Genomic DNA, 20000 nt, shown 5'->3' on the forward strand with positions numbered 1-20000 from the left:
AATGAAGCTGCCAAGCTAACTTAAAAAAAAAAAAAAACGATTAATGTCATTGCTTATATCAACAGCAAATAATAGTCAGGCTGCACACTTAAAAAACATTTATTTTTATTTTATCTTTGTGTACTTTCAGTCAAAGTACTTGTGAATGTGTTGGTGGAGCCCCCACTGAAAATATTCTCAGAACACTATGTGGGAAGCGACATCTCTAGACAGAAAAAGATTTAGCAGAAAGCCTGAGTCGATGCTGTTCAGGGGAACTTCTTGATTTCAGATAAAGGTCTGACGCACAGCGGTCAGCACACGCAAAACCAACAGGAAGAGAACAGGTCTACATGATCAGATGGGATTGTTTACTGTTCGTTTGTCAAGATTAGACTGGCACAAGATTAGACTCTCACACACACACACACACACACACACACACACACACACACACACACACACACACACACACACACACTCACACTCACACTCACACGCACACACGCACGCACACACGCACACACACGCACACACACACATACGCGCACACACAAACACTCACACACACGCACACACACAGACACAGACACACACGCACGCACGCACGCATGCACACACACACAAACTACTCAGATGCTTCAGTTGGGGAGTTGCGAAAGGTCATGTTCGTCAAGAACGGGAGGTGCATGGGTGCTCGAACAAGCTGAGACACCATTCTCAGAAAATGTCTTTTGTATGTCAAGTGTTGCATTTCAGACTTTATCAGAACGAGGGCCCCAAATGTGTCAGTAGCTTACCAGAAACATAGAGAAAGACGTGAGAAATGTGACCATGGTCGCAAATCCTTTTCTGCTTTGCTATCTTACAGGCCACAGAAGTATGATATATTAAGGAAATGAATATGGATGTGGTGACAGTATATGTGGTATGTGTGTGTGTGTGGTATGTGTGTGTGTGTGTGTGTGTGTGTGTGTGTGTGTGCGTGTGGGGGGTCTTTGTGTGAATTTATATATTTATATATAGAAAATGAATTTGTCAGCAGTGGTAGTATGTGTGTGGTGTGTGTGTGTGTGTGTGTGCGTGTGTGTGTGTGTGTGTGTGTGTGTGTGTGTGTGTGTGTGTGTGCGTGCGTGGGTGTCTGAGGCACGCTGTATTTCTCTGAAGCTTCTGCATAGGTGTTGCAGCACGCATGCCACTGACCCAACTGGTAGAGGGAGGGGCCAACTCCACCAGCCTCATGGGTAAGGCTCCTGGTGAACATGTACTGTAGGTTGAGTGCAGAGTGTCTTCTAAAGCAGTGGTTCTTAAACTTTTTGTCTGGCGACCCCCCAAAAAACATGGGCCAAGTCTCGCGACCCCCTTCTCTCTAACCGGCTGAATTTGGTTTCGAAAATGTTGTGAGATGGGCATTGGAAACAGAGGCAGAAAAATGTCTTCTCTCATAGGTATAGGCTATGTCAACATCAAAGGCATTATATCAATGGCAGCCTTTGACTAAAAACTTTTACAAAAATGTCTTTAATCTAAATGCAAATCATTTTGCGACCCCTCCAATATTTTTGGCGACCCACCTGGGGGTCCCGACCCCCAGTTTGAGAACCACTGTTCTAAAGGAATGGATGGACGTAAATGTAAGGCAAGGTCCTCAGCAAGCGGCGAGAAGCACTACGTCTGGGTGGTGGTAGCGTAGTGGATAAGGAGCTGGGGTAGTAGTAGCCTGAAAAGTTGCGCCTATGAGCAAGGCGCTTCGCTCCGAGTTGCTCTGGGGAGAATGGCCCTTGTAATATAATTGACATGTGTAAGTTGCTTTGGATAAAAGTGTCTGTTACATGCGAACATAAATGTACTTCTAGCAAACAAACATACCAAGGCCTGAACAAACATACTGTACTAAACATATATCTTATTTAAAAAATAAACTTGTGAAAACTTTGGGAGCAGCATGCACTAAAACTGGAGAAAGCTGCAAAGTTGCCTGACAAGACTAACAACAGGTTCCACCCAATTTAACTTGAAATGGCAGGTAAAAGCCTGGTCCAACTATTCATCACTTGAATGGTAGGTTCACCTTTGGCCTCGATAACTGTGAATGGAACCTGCTGTCTGTACACAACAACTCCAGTCAGCCTTTGAAAAGTTAAAATGTGTGAAGTTGTGTGTGTGTGTGTGTGTGTGTGTGTGTGTGTGTGTGTGTGCTGCATGTGCATTTATAGTCATGCCCTTGTGTTGAATGTGAATGTGTTAAACTTTCTTTCACACACACACACACACACACACACACACACACACACACACACACACACACACACACACACACACACACAGAAAAGAAACATCAATTGTGCGTCTGAGTGTTAAGTGTGAAACCACAAGGCGGGAGACCTAACCAAATGCTGACAGGTTATTTCCCGGCCTTTCCACGGGCTTATTTAGTGGAGAGTGTTAAGTGTTATGGTGAGATCGGTTAGACACAATGACACAGTAACACTCACCCTACATACAGACCCCCATCCGGACGTTCGCCATTATGGCCTACAGATGCCCCTCCAGTGACCCCCGTAGGAGCATGGGTTGGGGGGTTGAATTGATGGTCATACGGCCTAGGTAGAGGGGCCAAGGGAAGTCCTTGGTCATATGCAGGCATTTCAGAGAGGCAATATGGAAGATCTTGTAGGAGAGAGAGAAAAAGAGAAAGAGAGAGAGGGGGGGGGTCATGAGAGGTATGAATATCACTAGCACGATGAACGGGAAGAAATTCTTTTTTTTGGCCTATCTTTAACTCATTGAGTGCCAAAAACGTAATATTACGTTTTTCCTTCCCATGCGTTGAGTGCCAAAAACGTAATATTATATTATATATATATATTTTTTTTTTTAATTACGAAACTAGACACTCTAAGCCAGTCCACACGGAGACGCTTTTTGGGTTAAACGCAGAGGTTTTGCTTCGTCTTGGCCGAGCGTCCAAACAAATCCTGTAAACGCACTGCCCGAAACCGCACTTTTTTGAAACCTGGTCCCAGAGTGGAAAAAGCACCAGGGGGTGGTGAAAACATTACATTACATTTGGCTGACGCTTTTTAGTCAAAGGGACTTACAACATGGTAAAAAGTTTAAAGCTTTTTAAAACAAATTTCCCAACAATTCTAGAGCCATTTAAAACAATTTAAAAGATAGAGTACAATAAGGAAAGTGCATCAGTGAGTGCTGTTTTCATACAGTTAAGTGTCAGTTCTAGTCAGGTGATAAGTGCTAGAATTAGTGCTAGAATTAGAATTAGTTATACATAGTACTACAAGAGGAGATATTCTCTGAAAAGCAGGGTCTTCAGGAGTTTTTTGAAGAAGAAGAGGGATGTCCCTGCTCTAGTAGGAATTGGTAGCGTGTTCCACCAATGAAGAATAACAGATGAGAAAAGTTTGGATTTGCCTGAGCGTACCGGTGGAAGAGCTAGACATCATTCGTCTGAGGAGCGCAATGGTTGGGAGGTAGCATATGCCTGTATGAGGGCATTCAAGTTGGTGGGAGCAGAACTGGAGACTACTTTGTAGACAAGCATTTGACTTGAATTTGATGCAAACAGCCATAGGTAGCCAGTGTAGCTGGATGAGCAGTGGGGTAACGTGCCCTTTTGGGTTGGTTGTAGACCAGGCGGGCCGCCACGTTCTAGATCATCTGAATGGGGTCTCACTGCGCAGGCTGGGAGACCTGTCAGGAGGGCGTTACAGTACTCAAGTCGTGAGATGACTATGGCCTGTACCAGAAGTTGGGTAGCATATTGAGTCAGGTAAGTCCTGATTTTCCATATGTTGTAAAGTGCGAAACGGCATGACTTGGCGACCGAGGCAACATGATTGGAGAAGGTTAGTTGGTTGTCGAGCATGACTGCAGTCCTGGTAGGTGTAACAGACAGGGAGTCAATTTTGATGTTGATATGATGATGTATAGTAGGTTTAGCTGGGAGGACCAGCAGTTTGGTTTTTGAGAGGTTTAGCTGGAGGTGGTGTGCTTTCATCCATGTAGATATGTCTGAGAGGCAATCAGAGATCTGTGCTGAGACCGAGGGGTCATCAGGTGGGAAGGACAGATAGAATGGATAATCTGTCCCAAAGAGGTGGTGTAGATAGCAAAGAGAAGGGGGCCCAGCACTGAGCTCTGGGGGATCCCTGTGGTGAGATAGTGAGGTGCGGACAGCTGTCCAAGCCATGATGCGTTACTCGAGCGTCCTGTGAGGTAGGATTCAAACCAGGAGAGAGTAGAATCAGAGATTCCCATGTTTGAGAATATAGAGAGAAGGATGCAGTGATTAACCGTGTCAAAGGGAGCCAATAAGTCAAGCAGAATGAGTACTGATGACTGTGCGGTCGCCCTTGCTTCCTTTAAGGCTTCCGTTACGGACAGCAGAGCCGTTTAGGTCGAGTGGCCGCTCTTGAACCCAGATTGATTTGGATCAGCTGAGGACTGAAGAACGGCAGGCCACAAGTACTGTGGTGGTGGCCGACAGAAGACGAACTTCAGTGATGAGCATGAGGCTCACCCATCACTGTGGTCAGGAAGCCTGGTGATGAGAGGTTTAATATCGAAGACAGAGAAGGAGAGAGGGAGAAATATAGGAGGAGGACAGGAGTGTAGGAGGAGGCCAGCAGACCTGGGGAGTGTAAAAAGAGAGAGAGAGAGAGAGAGAGAGAGAGAGAGATAGAGAGCGAGTGAGAGAAGGTGCGGACCAGTGGAGCCTGAGGCAAAGAGGAGGATGGGCCCCCATTAGAACTCTGATGTGTGAGGGCAACGGTTAGCGAGAGTTGCACCTGTGCACCTGCATGTCACACATACACACACACACACACAAACACACACACAGTCACACTGACTTAGACAGCCCAGTCACAGCATGAGAATGCATCACTCAAAACATCTCACTCAGCCCATTCATATCACACATACAGAAAGGATGAGTCAATCAAATGTTGCCCAATATGGTGAAGAATGTTTACCCATCTATGTTTGTGGGCTATATATGTGTGTGTGTGTGTGTGTGTGTGTGTGTGTTGTGTGTGTCAGAGGATGCTTCAGATTTCATTGTGCATGAATGAGCATACCCCTGTGTAAGTGGAGATAATGATTAGGCTTGCGACAGTGATGGCCACTTGACGGGTGCGGGAGTGGCAGCGTGATTCAACACCACTTCAACACACTTTGTTTACTCTGGCGGTTAGAATGCGGAGCAGAAAGCACAACACGTGGCCCATTGAGGTCGCAGTGAGAACCCAGCCTAGCTGTCTCATGATCATCCCCAAACCTGTCCTGACACATAGCCAGTAACATATACAGTAGATAATATTCAATGCTAGCCTAGAAATCTAGACGCACCCTAGCGGCAGCTAGTGTAATTTGCAAATGTAATTTGCTGCCCGGGCTAGTCTAGCAACTCTCCGTTGGCTTGCGAGCTGGAAATATTAAACATTAGGGCGGGACATTAGGCGGGCTTAACATAATGATTGATGGCAGAGTTGCAATTCCCTGAATTCCCTGCTACTTGAAAACAAAGAAGATGGATGTTGCTGTTGGCGAACAGCGTGACACGAGTTAAGCTTTTTTTAAGTTGGCAAAAGTTTGAACTAGCCAACTAGCTCCGCTGGTGGGAAAATGCATGGGACTCATGAGTTGTAGCGCTGTCCTATTGGATGCAGAGGGAATTTGAAAGACAACCGATTATCCCGCCCCTCGGACTGAGCACAGGCAATGGTGAGTCCCCAGACCCTACATTTTAATGCGAGTCTGGCTCGTCAGGCTAATTGAATGCTTAATATTCAATGATTTTGCAATGCAGCTTCCAGTCAAGATTAGTAAAGGTGCATTCCACAGTTCTGGCAAAAGGTTATTGATAATTGTGCTCAAAAGCCTGTAGAAGTACATTCCTCCCTTCTGAGCTCCAGAAAAAAGTTGGAGTGTGTACAGTGTATGGCTCAAATTGAGCCACTTTGCTTCCCATAGACAGAACCAGAGCCTTGTACACATAGAACAGGCGGCCTGTTGCAAACGGTTGAAGATACAAACTCTCTTAATCCAAATCCAAATACAATGCACCCCACACCCATGTCTATTCACATGAAGAAATTCTGTAGATGCCTAGGGTACACACACACACACACACACACACACACACACACAAAAAGCGGGACGAGGATGGCAGTGTGTGTGTGAGTGTTTGTGTGTGTGTGTACTTCTGGGTGTGTAAAGAGGATTCGCTGACGCACATGCTACACACCACTCATTACACCAGCATTACACAACTTTTTTACACACTCCAACGGTCTTTCGCAATAGGGCGGGGCCCCACAACTTCCGTTCATAACTAGGACAAAAAGGAGAGGACAGGGCAAGGCAAGGTCACTGACGCAGAAACAGTCTGACACAGAAAACACACATGCGCACGCACACGCACACACACACACACACACACACACACACACACGTAACACACTCTCCTCAGCTTTCTGACAGGCGTGTTTCAAACACCATTCTCTCATTATCCACTATGACAGGCCTCTAGTGTTGTTAGTGAGTCTTGTGCACACTGTTTGTGCGTCCAGAGACAGAGGCCTCACACTCTGTCTCTGAGAGGGGCTTCCATCATGGCTATCACAACACACCGGCGAATAAAGTCTTGCTGTATGTTCTTTATTATGGAAACCGAATGATCATTTATCAGTAATGATAAATTATAACTAGAAATGCAATTCCAAAGGATTACCAGTGCATGAAAATGCAAAAATTGTTAGGTAAAATATCATGTATAGTTAAAACCAGGGGGTCAAGAGCGTGCAGATTAGCTTCGGCATGCTAGCATATGCCATTTTCAAGTATGGTGCTGCATGGAGCATTTGGAACCAGCTCCATGCACGAAAATCCGTGTTGGGCATGAGCTCTCATGCGCGTACATGTTGGTGGGTGGGTACCTATCCGGCGGCTACAGCCAAACATTATTCAGTGCATATTTCTTGAGGAGCCTATGAGAAGATGTGTATATTATGGTTATTTATGCATCATATGATATGACAAATAAAGAAAATTGTATTGATCTTGTTCCGTTGTTGTTTGTCCCGAACAAAAATAGCCTAAATAAGATTAAAGACAATAAATTACACAACAGCGGCATAAAGCCCTTGTCTCATTATACAACATGGGTCTCCAACACGTTGCTCTCAAGCTACCTATCACTAGCCGCCCCCTTCTGAGCTTGCCAGAGGATGGAGCAGTAGGCTACTACATTTAAACACAATTGTTGCCGCGAGGCATTCCAGCGGAATTGAATAAAAAGTAAACCATGCATAATTAAAAAATAACTCAATTTAGGCTACTTGGCTACGCAATAAGGTTTCCATTAGAGCACAGCGCACGTTCAATGAATGAGTGAAAGCGGCTGCCTTGTCTTGGAATAAACAGCTAGAAATTCTGACACTTTTTCAACTACATGAAACTTTACACTGAACCATCAAATACCCCCTAGATTTAAGTGCCCATCAGTCTCAAGATTTAGCTATATAATAAAACAGTCCAAAAGTAAATTAAATCCCAAACCAAACCAAAAATCGTCTGGTTTTGATAGCCTGGTATGCCGCTCCAAACGAAACGCATGTCTCACAATAAAACGCACAATGTAAGAAATAAAGGTTTGCCTCGAATACGAGCCTGCCCCAAATATATACCTGTGCTTTGCGCAGCCTAAGTAAATAGCAGACCCCGCACAAAATGTGAGGATTTACGGAAAGTGTGCAATCATATGTTGGACGCCTGGCGATGCTCTGGCCGTCTACTGTGCCTTTGACTCCGCTGCCTCATTTGGATGGTAACTCCTAACTCGACAGGTGAGCGCGAAGATTGGATGTCGTGGATGCGTAAGTAAACTGTTTTTTGCAGAGTCGGCAAATTACATTATCTTTAACGGTTACTTTCCCATCTAAGTATTTCCAGACACCACATTTAGATGTGTTGGGGACGTCTTGTCTTTGAGGTTTTTCTTGACGTAGCCTACTGTCAGTCAAATGGAGAACTACACATAGAATTTGCGTGTTGTCCGCTCAGGTTGGCCGTTCTGTGCGTTATCATCCATTTTCGAAACAGGGTGGCTATTGAGGGCTCTGGCTCCAGTCATTATTATGGCTACTGGCTATTATTGGCTTGATTTGGTCATGGGCCAACACTACAATACGTTTAGAGCACCCGCTACTAGATGAGATGGCAAACAATAGAAAAAAAAACAAAGTAGGCTAATCATAAAACTGCGCTACACACGGCACTAGTAAAAACCGAATAGTTTATTTATAGTTCGACTACGGATATTTCACGTCATGTCTGAATGCATATTCGAATATCGAATAAAAAGTGACAGCCCTATAGACAAGTCTTGCAGCAGCAGGACGGCAGGCAGACCGCTATTCGTTAGAGCCGCTGTTAACCAATGAAATTAAGTTGCTCTTCAGGGCGTCTCAACTCGGACTCCACCACTCCACGCGCATTGCCGAGCAACTTTTTCTTCTTGTTGTTACATGGCAAGCAAGGTATCGCCACCCTCCGAACTGAAGGACGACTTTTTACATAATATCCAATAAAAATCGACGTTGGTCCATGCGTCACTTCCAGCTTTGAAACTTGGTGCATGGTCAGAGCCGACTGGCGCTGGATCCGAGCCCCAGTGTTCAATATGGTGTTGACTATGAATTGGCCGGATTTACTAGCCTAGCCTCGGCCATTCATTTGTATGGAGGGCGGGACTTAAAGTGTAAGTTCAGTGTAAATTGACCCATAGCCCTGTTGTATAAGCTCACCAAATGCAGCCCATTGGAAAAAGAATGAGACAATTTGGGACAACATAGGCCAAGTTATGGACAGGCAGCTTCAAGCAGACCCACTGCCCCCATGGGTCTGCTTTAAGCTGCCTGTCCAAATTCTTCAAATAATAGCCCAGGCTTTTATTTTCCCAAATCGCCAAACTGCACCGGCTAGTATTAGAGACAGGTGTCTATATCAGACAGGCCTTTAATTCCCATTACACAAAACTTTTCCTCTGCAAAGATGGAAAATATTATCGAATTAATTATTTCAAACACACTGAATGTCTACCCATATGACTAGGCTATCTAATGACAATTCCAGATCATCATTCATTTGGTGTTGAGATGTTGTTCATTGAGTGAGATAAGATCCAAATAACGGGGATAGCCAGAAGAGATGAAACACGTTTTAATCAAACGTAATTTACAAAGAGATCACATCACACTGAAAACTCATATTTTGTCACTAGCAACCTAGCCTATATCGGTCCTTTGTCAAATACAGTTGCATTATCAGCCCTGACCAAAACTGTTCAGGAATTATTTTTATTTTATTTTTCAAAGTAAATTTTTGGGCTTTTTATGCCTTTAATGTGACAGGATAGTAAAGAATGACAGGAAGCGAGTGGGAGAGAGAGTCAGGGTGGGATCCGGAAAGGATCACGGGGCGGGAATCGAACCCGGGTCGCCGGCATACAGTGCAGGTGCCCCAGCCAGTTGCGCCACAGCTGGGGCTGTTCAGGAATTATTTACGTAAAAGTGGAACGTGCGTAATGTTTCATTCTCCCTCCTTTTCAGCACAAATGAAACAGCATGAGAGAGCATAAACCATATCGTTTCTCCCGTATTTTATTTGGCAAATTTGACAACAGTCAGCTTACATTTCAAATCATAGCCTACTTCTTTCTCTTTATCGGCATGGCGGTACGCATTTAAAATGAAGAATAACGTTTGCGAACCCTTTTGTTGTGTTGCCAGCATAAAAACAAGCTTACCATCGGCCTATCCGCAAATTTTAAACAAAAGGGATAATTTGAACGATGACGAAGTCGTATGGAAAAAAGTTATACAATTTGAAACTCGCATCTAATCATAACGTTTAGCGTGCGCAGTCTGCACCATACTGACTTAAGCCCAATTCACACCAAAGATTCGCGACAAGATGAGCTGCAACATTCTATAAACCAGCAACTTGATGCAACATTCTAAAACCTTGCAACTGTGACTAGACATGGTGAATGCTTTGCGACGGCTTGCAATGACGTGCAACATCTAATTCACACCGCTGCAACTCCTTTCTGCAACGGTTTCGTGTCTTTGCCCACCACTCCACCACTCTAGTTCATCCAAAACAAACCAGAAAAGGGACTCAAAGTGCTAAATACCGGAATTTTCCTTTAACCCAAACCTGTAGCCACACCAGAGACAGGCGTCTATTTGGGACTCGGCTATTATTTGAAGTTTTACGGTGGTCAGAGTCAGGACTAGCATACTATGCTTAGCTTAGCTCCCCCTTATAATGAATCGCGCTGAAAGCAGACAGGCCCGAAGCTATGCAGGTTGTGTTTACACTTGCATGCATGGCGGGGTTTAAAACATTACTGCCAAAGTTTAAGTAGCCTGTTTAACATTCAAATACAGTTAATAACAGAGTTAATAACATTACAGTAAGCCGTTTGAGACGGGAGACCAAAAATAAATAGGCAGTCAATAGTAACACGACTCGTCGACTAAAAAAAATGCCATCGACTAATTTCCTTGGTCGATTACGCCTCTTTTTTCATTAATTATTCGTTATCCGAGACAACAATTTTAACCATGTACATTAATTTCAAGCATTTTCTCTAGTCTTGATCTTAAATCTGAGCATGGCATTGAATTCCCTATATGTGAAAACCTATAAAAGCACATTACATTCAGGTTTTTACCTTGTACAGTCCTAAAGATAAGTGATTAATTAGATTTTGACCTGGCGGTGGCGGCCATATTGGATTTCTCCGTTTTGAGGCATTATGGGACATTTTTGAGCCTGGCATACAGAAGATTTGAATTCAGCACCCTTCAAAACCCCTAAAAGTGTTGTATGCCAAAAATTAACATGATTTGCCTTCAGGGTTAATTTATTTTCAAAATTGACCTAGACTAAAACAGCAACACTGATTAAAACAGACGATAGATCCAAGTGCGGTGTCAAATCTGTTTTTTTTTAGACATGGATGTTGATAGTCAGAAAGTTTAATGGATGCTGATAGGCAGATTGTTTATGGATGTTGATAGACAGAAAGTTGAAGGGATGTTGATAGATAGTTTAATGCAGTGGTCCCCAAACTACTTTATTATTTGTAGGATATTGCTTGTTCACAACTTGAGCTGTGTATGCAGACACAGAGTTGAGAGTTCACACATTTTGAATAAAATACTTTTGGGACTCCCTGCTAATACTTTTGGGAATGCTAAAGTCTTTTTATTAGTATTATTTCATTTGAGCTACATTTTACACTGATATGATATGATGGCAACATAAACACAGCTAACAATGGTATTACATTGCAGTAGCCTATGATTAAATGTAATGGAATATTCAACTAAGGTAGATTGCTGTTGTTCACAGCACTAAGCTATTTATGGTTACTGATACTCCGAGTCTCTGGCCCTCGCTTAGAGCCAGGCATAGTGAGCTGGCCCTCAGAACAAAGTTTGGGGACCACTGGTTTAATGGGTTGATGAGTGAATGGTTTGAAGAAGATGGATGGATAGAAAGTTAGATGGAATGTGCCTTATATCCTTGTAGAATGGAGAGAGACACAGAGAGAGAATGCCTAGTTGAGCAGAAAGCAGTTGATAAAGGTTTAACTCATTGAGTGCCAAAAACGTAATATTACGTTTTTCCTTCCCATGCGTTGAGTGCCAAAAACGTAATATTACGTTTTTAGTAGGGCTGTCAAAATAACTGATTAATTAATTTGAGAAAAAATAACTGATTAAAAAAATTAGTGCAGATTAATCGATTCTGTATGACCTTTGACCCCGAGCCGTTCTAGACAGTAAAAATTAGACTGTAAAATGAAGGAGAGAGAAGAAAACGTGCTGCCTGGATCATTGATTGGAACATTTACTTTTAAAAATGGCCTGATGGTGATAAAAATAAAGTGTTGAAAATAAAGTCCTCTGCAATGTCTGCAGCAAGGAATTTGCATATAACCGGAGTTCATCAACTCTATAGTCACACATCAATGCAAATAAATAAGTGTTGACATTGAGGGGAGTGTTAATTTATTTTCATTGTGTCCCCTAGGTTTCTGTGGCCTGAAATGCCTTGTATGTGAAAAAACTTCTTCCCGAAGCACTTTTGAATTTATTTCCTCAGCATATTAGGGCATATCATATATTATTATGGACATTATTTGAACAGTGAAAATAATAATAAAAGAGTTTTTGAACTTTAATGTCACTAATGCTGATTATTCAATGATTCATTTGAATTTAAATATTTAAAATACTTTCACAGCAAAAATTATATGCAATTAATTTAGATTAATTAATCACAGAGTATGTAATTAATTAGATTATTTGTTTTAATCGATTGACAGCCCTAGTTTTTAGCTTTTTTTTAAATTACGAAACTAGACACTCTAACACATCTTATATGTGATTTTGGGAACTCTGTGATGAATGGAAATTAAATATATGACGATCGAAAACTCATGAAAACGCACAATCTGGACATTTTATCTGGACATTTTTCATAACTCGGTTGCCGCTTTGGGTCGAATCAGTGACGCATGCACGTCAGGTCAAAACCAGGCCATTTTCGTGGGTCTATCACTAGGTGGCAGTCTCGCCAGGTCTCGCTGATCACTTCCCGGAAAGTTTACACAAGTAAGTAACAGGCAACACTTCATATTTCATGAAAGACGTTATATCTCCATTTCTAGAAAAAAACAGCGATTTTGATGAAAACTAGCCACTGTTTAGCTTGGGATTTCTCAGGAACAGAGGCGTGTAGAAATACACGGTTTGCACCCACCCAAGTCTCACCTTTTAATCGAGCCATTGTATGTGTTCATAGCTATAACACAGAATATGCTGTGGCTGTACAAAAATCATCAACAATGGTCTAGATTGCTGGCACTCTAGGACAAAGCTCCCGAAAACAGCTTGGCATTCAATGAGTTAATTGGCTCTTTGAGGGGGCCTAGTTGACGACTTTGGATAACAGAACAGTGCATTTTAATGCACTGAAATAAATGACAAAGTATTTTTCAAGGTTTAATTTTCTCCACCAAAGTTAAAGGGCTCATGTTCCTCTTATGTCCTCATTTCCAAAACAAGGTTGTGTGTGTGTGTGTTTTTTTGTGCGCGCGCACGCGCACGCATGTTCCTGTGCTATTGTACTATTGCAATAGCACATGAATGTGCTCATTTATTCACACTCACTCACTCACTCACACACACACACACACACACACACACACACACACACACACACACACACACACACACACACACACACACACACACACAAACAGAAGGGATTCATTCTTCCTCTTTTTTGACTAGTTGCTTCCTCATGTTACTCCTACCACACCTTGGGCCCAAAAAATGCAGTTGTTTCACAAAAAGAGGATGCATTGCAACATTAACCACAGAAAACAACGGACACTAAAAGAACACCAGCGTTGTTCATGTACAGGACGAGATTCAGACAAGATGGGAAGACACACACGAAAAATGAAATATATCTGTGTGCTCACCAACATAACAAACCCAAATACACATGTGCACACACAAATTAAGCTAAACACACAAACAGACATGTGCACACAATCACATAAACAGACACATACACACTTTATATATATTACCACACAAACAAACACACACAAACACACTCATACACAGGAGCAAACATACATATACAAGCACACACTCATGTTAGACCCCCCACACACACACAAGCACACACACACAAGCGCACACACACACACACACATATTTTGAAAATGTAATTTGAGTCGTCAGTCTCCTCTCCCTGGCTTGGACAGAGGACTCTCCAAAGGAATGCAGGACTGTTTACAAAACAGAAGCACAGACAAAAAACCCTTCGTCCTGGCCCGGCTTGAGGAACAGGACCCCGTCTGGCCAACAGAACCACTCACAAACATCCCATAGTATCAAACACACACATACACTCACACACACATTTACAAAGACACACTTACCGCCACCAACACACACAGTCTAAGAAACACCGCTCCTTCTCACGCTCTTCTGATGACTCACACACACACGTATGCCCACTGCACGCTATGCCGTGGGCTGAAAGCTAAACAGCGGCAGTTCAATAAGCCATCATCAAACACACCATCAACCCCCTCCAGCTTTACCTCCAAACTCCCAGCTCTCAACCCCCACCAAAACTTCTCAGCCTCTGGCTGACTCTCATCATCACCCCTCCTGCCACCACCGCCAACATATCACCACCACCACTGCTAGTCTGTCTGGAACATTAAAAAAGCACTTGGCATCCACAGGCCAGCATCGATACTCGAGCAACTCAAAAACATGCCTTCAGTGTGCCGTTGTCTGACACACTGACGGTGTCCCACTGGCGTGTGTGGCCATGTTTCGCGCCTGGTTGTGTCACATCACTGTGGGCCAAAGGCCGCAGTCATTGATTTTTGCATTCAGCCGTTTTGGGGTGTTGAGCAAGTGAGTGTGAGAATGAGTTAGCGAAAGAGAGTGTGTGTGTGTGTGTGTGTGTGTGTGTGTGTGTGTGTGTGTGTGTGTGTGTGTGTGTGTGTGTGTGTGTATGTGTGTGTGAGCAAGAGAGAGAGGCCATTCCTGTGAAGCTGCTTACAGTGTTGTGAACTGAGAACAAGGCTTGGCCCACAGCAGCCCATCCAAAATAATCCACTACTACTGTCTGCCTGTCCACTCTCTTAAAGGGTAGCAGCATAAAGCTGAGGCGAGACAAGGTTTAAAAAGTTGTGCGATTGTGTATGTGGGTGTGCTTGCGTGTGCATGTGTGTTTATGTGTGTGTGTGTGTGTGTTTATGTGTGTGTGTGTGTGTGTGTGTGTGTGTGTTTATGTGTGTGTGTGTGTGTGTGTGTGTGTGTGTGTGTGTGTGTGTTTGTGTGTGTGTCTGTGTGATTTTTGTGTATTTTCATAATATCTTCCAGGGAACCATTTAACCTCCCTTTCACTTTTCAGTGGGAAAAAAAATCTCTGAATTATGTCAGCAGCTGTGAAGCCCATAAAACAGCAAACGTCTTTTTTTTCCCTCTCTCCCTTCCTCCCCACAGTAACCGTCTGCGCCCACCACCCATCCCAGAAGCCTCGGCAGTGTGATAATGGAAAGAAAATAGCGGAAATTTTTGTGGTGGCCCGCGGAACCCTGCTTCCCTGCCGTCGGAGCGATAGGGCAGAGCTCCGCAGTACACACACACACACATTCACACACACACACTGAACACACACACACACACACAGAGTGAGAGAAAGAGAGACTTGGGAGGGTGGGACGGTGTTGAAGGGTATCGGAGGGTGAACACAAAGCATCCACACATCACAGTGGGGATTCACGGGGATCTGGCAACCCCCTCCCCACAGTCATCTAAAACCTGGCAACCATCAGACAGTCCTCTGTTTCATGAGTCACTGTCAAAGAAATATGGGCCCCGAACGCGATGCCATAAACACTTCTGCTCTATACATGGGGGGGGGGGGGGGTTGAGGTGATGCTGGGTCTATTTGGAGACCCTGGAAGAGAGGAGGCTTCTCTTCATTTGGCTGGGGGGGGGGTTACTCAGACCACATCAGAGAGGTGTGCAGAGAGCTCACTGCCAGAGCTTCTGGCTCGGTCTGCACGGCTACCATCCTGATCACTTCCCAGCTACAGCATAGATAAACATGCTGTTTTAGTAGCTTACTGGATGGTGAGATGCTTAAGTGAGATCCTCTATGGTGCATGTAGCGTTGCACTCACCCCCATCATCATGAAGTGCTTCGAGAGGCTGGTCCTGGCACACCTCAAGACCTGTTTACCACCCTCACTGGACCCCTTCTAATTCGTCTACTGTCAGAACAGGAGCACGGAGGATGCCATTCTGGACTTAGACCGTAGTCTGTTAGGTTAGATAACCTCACCTCCTCAACCCCCCCCCCCCCCCTTGCCTGTTGAGCTGTCCACGACCATGGCAACCTTGATAGGGACAACAAGGAGGTGAACATTCTGCCCCTAAACAGCCCCCTCCCCCCGGACAATGACACTACCATATCCCATCCATAGTATTCTATTTATATTTATAAAATCTACAAGCTGTAATTACACTACATAGCCATATTCTACTGCTCTTTATACTGTCCTTACTGCACATACACTTATGTTTTACTACTCCTATAATGTTACTGTTACTACTACACTGCACATACAGTATCTGTACCTGTTGTTCATACACTGTTCTTACTGAATATCCATATTCATATCTATTCTGCTCTTATAAGGCTACTGCTAATACATTGCACATATTTATATTTATATTTAATTTATATTACTGTAAACCATACCACTTTCTTAACTGTATACAACTGTCTACATTGCACTACAGTCTTATACTGTTTATACTACACCACCTGTCAATACTGTGTATATCACATTGCACTTTTCTGCATTTCGCAAACTGCAAACTGCATTTCATTGTCTCTGTACTTGTACTCTGCACAATGACAATAAAGTTGAATCTAATCTGATCTAATCACAAATACCTTCACTGAGGCTTCTTTACATCATAATTTTACACAGCAATTTAAAATTTCCTATAAATCAGCTTTAAATAACTAACGGATAATAATGTTTAACATTAATAATGTGTTTTTTTCTTGTTGTTCCTGTTGTTGAGCTTTCAACTGTTGACTCTTGGAAAGATGAAGAATATGACTCAGATATGATATAAAAGCAACACTGCACAAGCATATAATATAAATATGTATATTTAGAATATACTGTGTAGAAACAGTTTGGTTTTGTTATTTCATTTTGATTGACAAATTAGTTATCAAAGTAAGATATTAAATTATTCCTTTCATTGTTTTCCTAAATTACACATTTACTTACTTTATATGGGATGCATATTTTCAGGTAACATCCTATACCGAACTTACACCATATGATTTTCAAGCGATTTCATGGTTGAAGGCTAAATTTCCAAAGTCAGAATGAAATCAATGGCAGTCTGTGCTGTTTTAAGATGATCTTTTTATTGTCTTGACATTATGGTAATATCAAACGTGTCTCTATATGTGAGATAGAGAGATGGATTGAGATCTACTCAAAGTTGTCTGGTGTCTAGGCAGCATTATCTGATCAATAAAATAGTGACTCCATACATGTATGCAGGGATGTTAATTCATGTTGACTAAATTCATCCGTCTACTACCATTTGGAAACTGGACACTTTAGCATATACAGTATGTAAAAGATACTGTAGAGTGGGGAAACCCCCATGTTCTTCCATTGACTGATTATGATTTAAGCCATTTTATTATGTATATTAAGGAATCTACCATTGTCTTAACCTGATATAGCATCTGATATAATTACATACTACTAAACATATTTTTTAAAATGTGTATATTTTAATTATAAATAATATTTTTACTATTTTTACCTATATAATTGTAATTGCTTTAGAGGGGAGGAGAGGAATTAGGTAGTGAACACAGATAACAGCAGACTTTTCCACTCAGGCCAAAAAGAAATAGGAAAAAATATGATGTCATTACTTTCTGATGATCGATTAAGAAATAGAGTAATGTGCTATTTGGTGTCAGGGAAGTAAAAAGGTGCTTCCAAAATCTACAAAAGGGAAAGAGTAACCAGACAATGGTTCACAAAGTGGATTCTATGGATGTTTCAAGTTTTTACACTTAAAGACATTTAATTACTTCAATGCATGTAAAACAATGCAATACAGAATCATGTAAGAACATGCATAAACTACTCAAAAATACTTGCACATTTGTATATTGTGTTATCTATCTGATATCTATCTGATATCGCTTCTGAAAACAAATGATCTTTCCACATTTGGTAGTCTACTAAATACACAGACACAATGGGCATTGCCCCTTGGTATCTGTCGGCAAAACCTATATAGAATATATCAGACTACTTGCTGACTAAAGTACAGTACACTGTTTCTGAGAGATTATACAGAATTATCGATTTTAATTAGATCAGCCGATTGAGTGTAATTGCTCTTCCATGGATATAGATGCCTATGTGAATTGGTGTGGTGTCTTATGCACATATGCACTATAGTGTGTGTGTGTGTGTGTGTGTGTGTGTGTGTGTGTGTGTGTGTGTGTGTGTGTGTGTGTGTGTGTGTGTGTGTGTGTGTGTGTGTGTGTGTGTGTGTGTTGGATGGGTGGTTGGGTGGGTGGGTAAAAGAGGTTAAAACAGGTCTATTTATCCACCATGAATCTCAACAGCCCTCCTATGGAAACGGGGCTGTAAACTACTGTTTTGTGTGTGTGTAGTGTATGTGCATTTGGAAAAGAGGGGGTATGGGTTTGGCTCAGTGATTTATCAGTGAGGTTCCACCATATGAGATCATCTCAACTCACTCACCCTCCCCACCCATGGTCTACGCCATTTGTATGGATTTGTGGTGTGTATGTGTGTGTGTGTGTGTGTGTGTGTGTGTGTGTGTGTGTGTGTGTGTGTGTGTGTGTGTGTGTGTGTGTGTGTGTGTGTGTGTGTGTGTGTGTGTGTGTGTGTGTGTGTGTGTGTGTGTGTGTGTGTGTGTGTGCATGTAGTGTAAGGAAAATGTGAAATGTATGAGGGGAAAAATAAATAGCTATGTTCTAAAACTCGCAGCACCCCTGGATCCAGCAGTGCATTTCTGTTCCTGGGGATGTATGTTTGATACAGATACTGTATTATATTATTCTTTTTACTGCCCTCCGGGTGTTGGAAGGGAGGTGATGAATGAAGAGCTGGAGGGGGGAAGAGTGTGTAGTAGTGTGTCTATGGAAGCAGACATGTATGTAAGTGTGTGTGTGTGTGTGTGTGTGTGTGTGTGTGTGTGTGTGTGTGTGTGTGTGTGTGTGTGTGTGTGTGTGTGTGTGTGTGTGTGTGTGTGTGTGTGTGTGTGTGTGTGTGTGTGTGTGTACGTTAGGCTGGATGGTGGGTTTGGAAACATTATATTGTGTGTAGAGGTCTGCGTGAGTGTACTGTATGGTCCAGGTGTAAATAACAGAGTCTGTTGGTGTATAAGAATGTGTCTTCGTATGTGTTGTACTTAAAGAAAACATGGTGTTTTCCCAACAGAGAGAGAAAAACAAAGAGTGTGTATGTATGTTTGTCTGTTTTACCTGTGTCTGCATGAGAGCAAGAGTGTGTGTGTGTGTTGTGTGTGTGTGTGTGTGTGTGTGTCTATAAGTAAGAGTGTGACCCCTGTGCTGAATGTTGGCTCTGGAAACTGCGGGGTTGGCATGCTCCAGATAGGCTTTACCGTAGCCGTTGCAGTTTCACACGGTTTCCTGTGAAGCACCAGAACAGGCACTCACAGGCAGGACCCATTGTGCTTTGTGTGAAGTGCCTTTTTGTTTTCAGCTTTTGGGGTGGGGGGGGGGGGGGGGGTTGTAAAGGGTATACCTCCAGAGCTGAGAGGGAGGGGGGGGCTCCCAACAATCAGCAGATTCTTGCTCAGCTTAGCCGCATACCTCACATGGCTGACGAGTGAGAGTGCGATTAGAAACTGTGAATCAGCAAGGACTGCGACAACGGTTGCACAATATTCAAATGACGCACTCACACACACGCACACAAAAACAACGAATAGAACACACACACCCACACACACACAGACTGAGGTTCTTATTTACACATCCTGCTGGCATTTGGCTTTGATTGAGTTTGGAGGCCATGAGAAAGTCACGAGATGTTTGCCCAAGTCTCAGGTCACCAGCCCTGCCGCTGCAACTGCCACCGCTTCCGCCACCAACAGTGGACGACAACGGCGAACCAATGAGTGGGCGTGTGTCCTCACACCCCTCCATCCCGCCTCGAAAAGAGGGAAAGAAAGGAAAAAAAGAGAGAAAGAGCGAGGGAACATTTGTCACTCTCTGTCCGCTCTCTTCTTCCATTGTGCGGTCAGAAAGACGAGCGTTTTTTGAGAGAC

General features: G+C 43.1%; 1 long non-coding RNA gene across 1 annotated transcript in view; it reads right to left on the bottom strand.

Annotated features, from left to right (window-relative positions):
* Window positions 1-20000, bottom strand: part of LOC143112824 (uncharacterized) — a 51042-nt gene that overhangs the window by 16990 nt on the left and 14052 nt on the right. The window contains exon 4 of the long non-coding RNA XR_012984797.1: window positions 2475-2649. This is a non-coding gene — a long non-coding RNA (uncharacterized LOC143112824). The remainder of the gene's footprint in view (window positions 1-2474; window positions 2650-20000) is intronic.

This window comes from Alosa pseudoharengus, unplaced genomic scaffold (assembly GCF_046254945.1).
Source record: "Alosa pseudoharengus isolate Yale_2024_CS ecotype anadromous, Long Island Sound unplaced genomic scaffold, YU_APseudo_1.1 YU_APseudo_1.1_scf_8, whole genome shotgun sequence".
In the NCBI taxonomy this organism is placed as follows: domain Eukaryota; kingdom Metazoa; phylum Chordata; class Actinopteri; order Clupeiformes; family Clupeidae; genus Alosa; species Alosa pseudoharengus.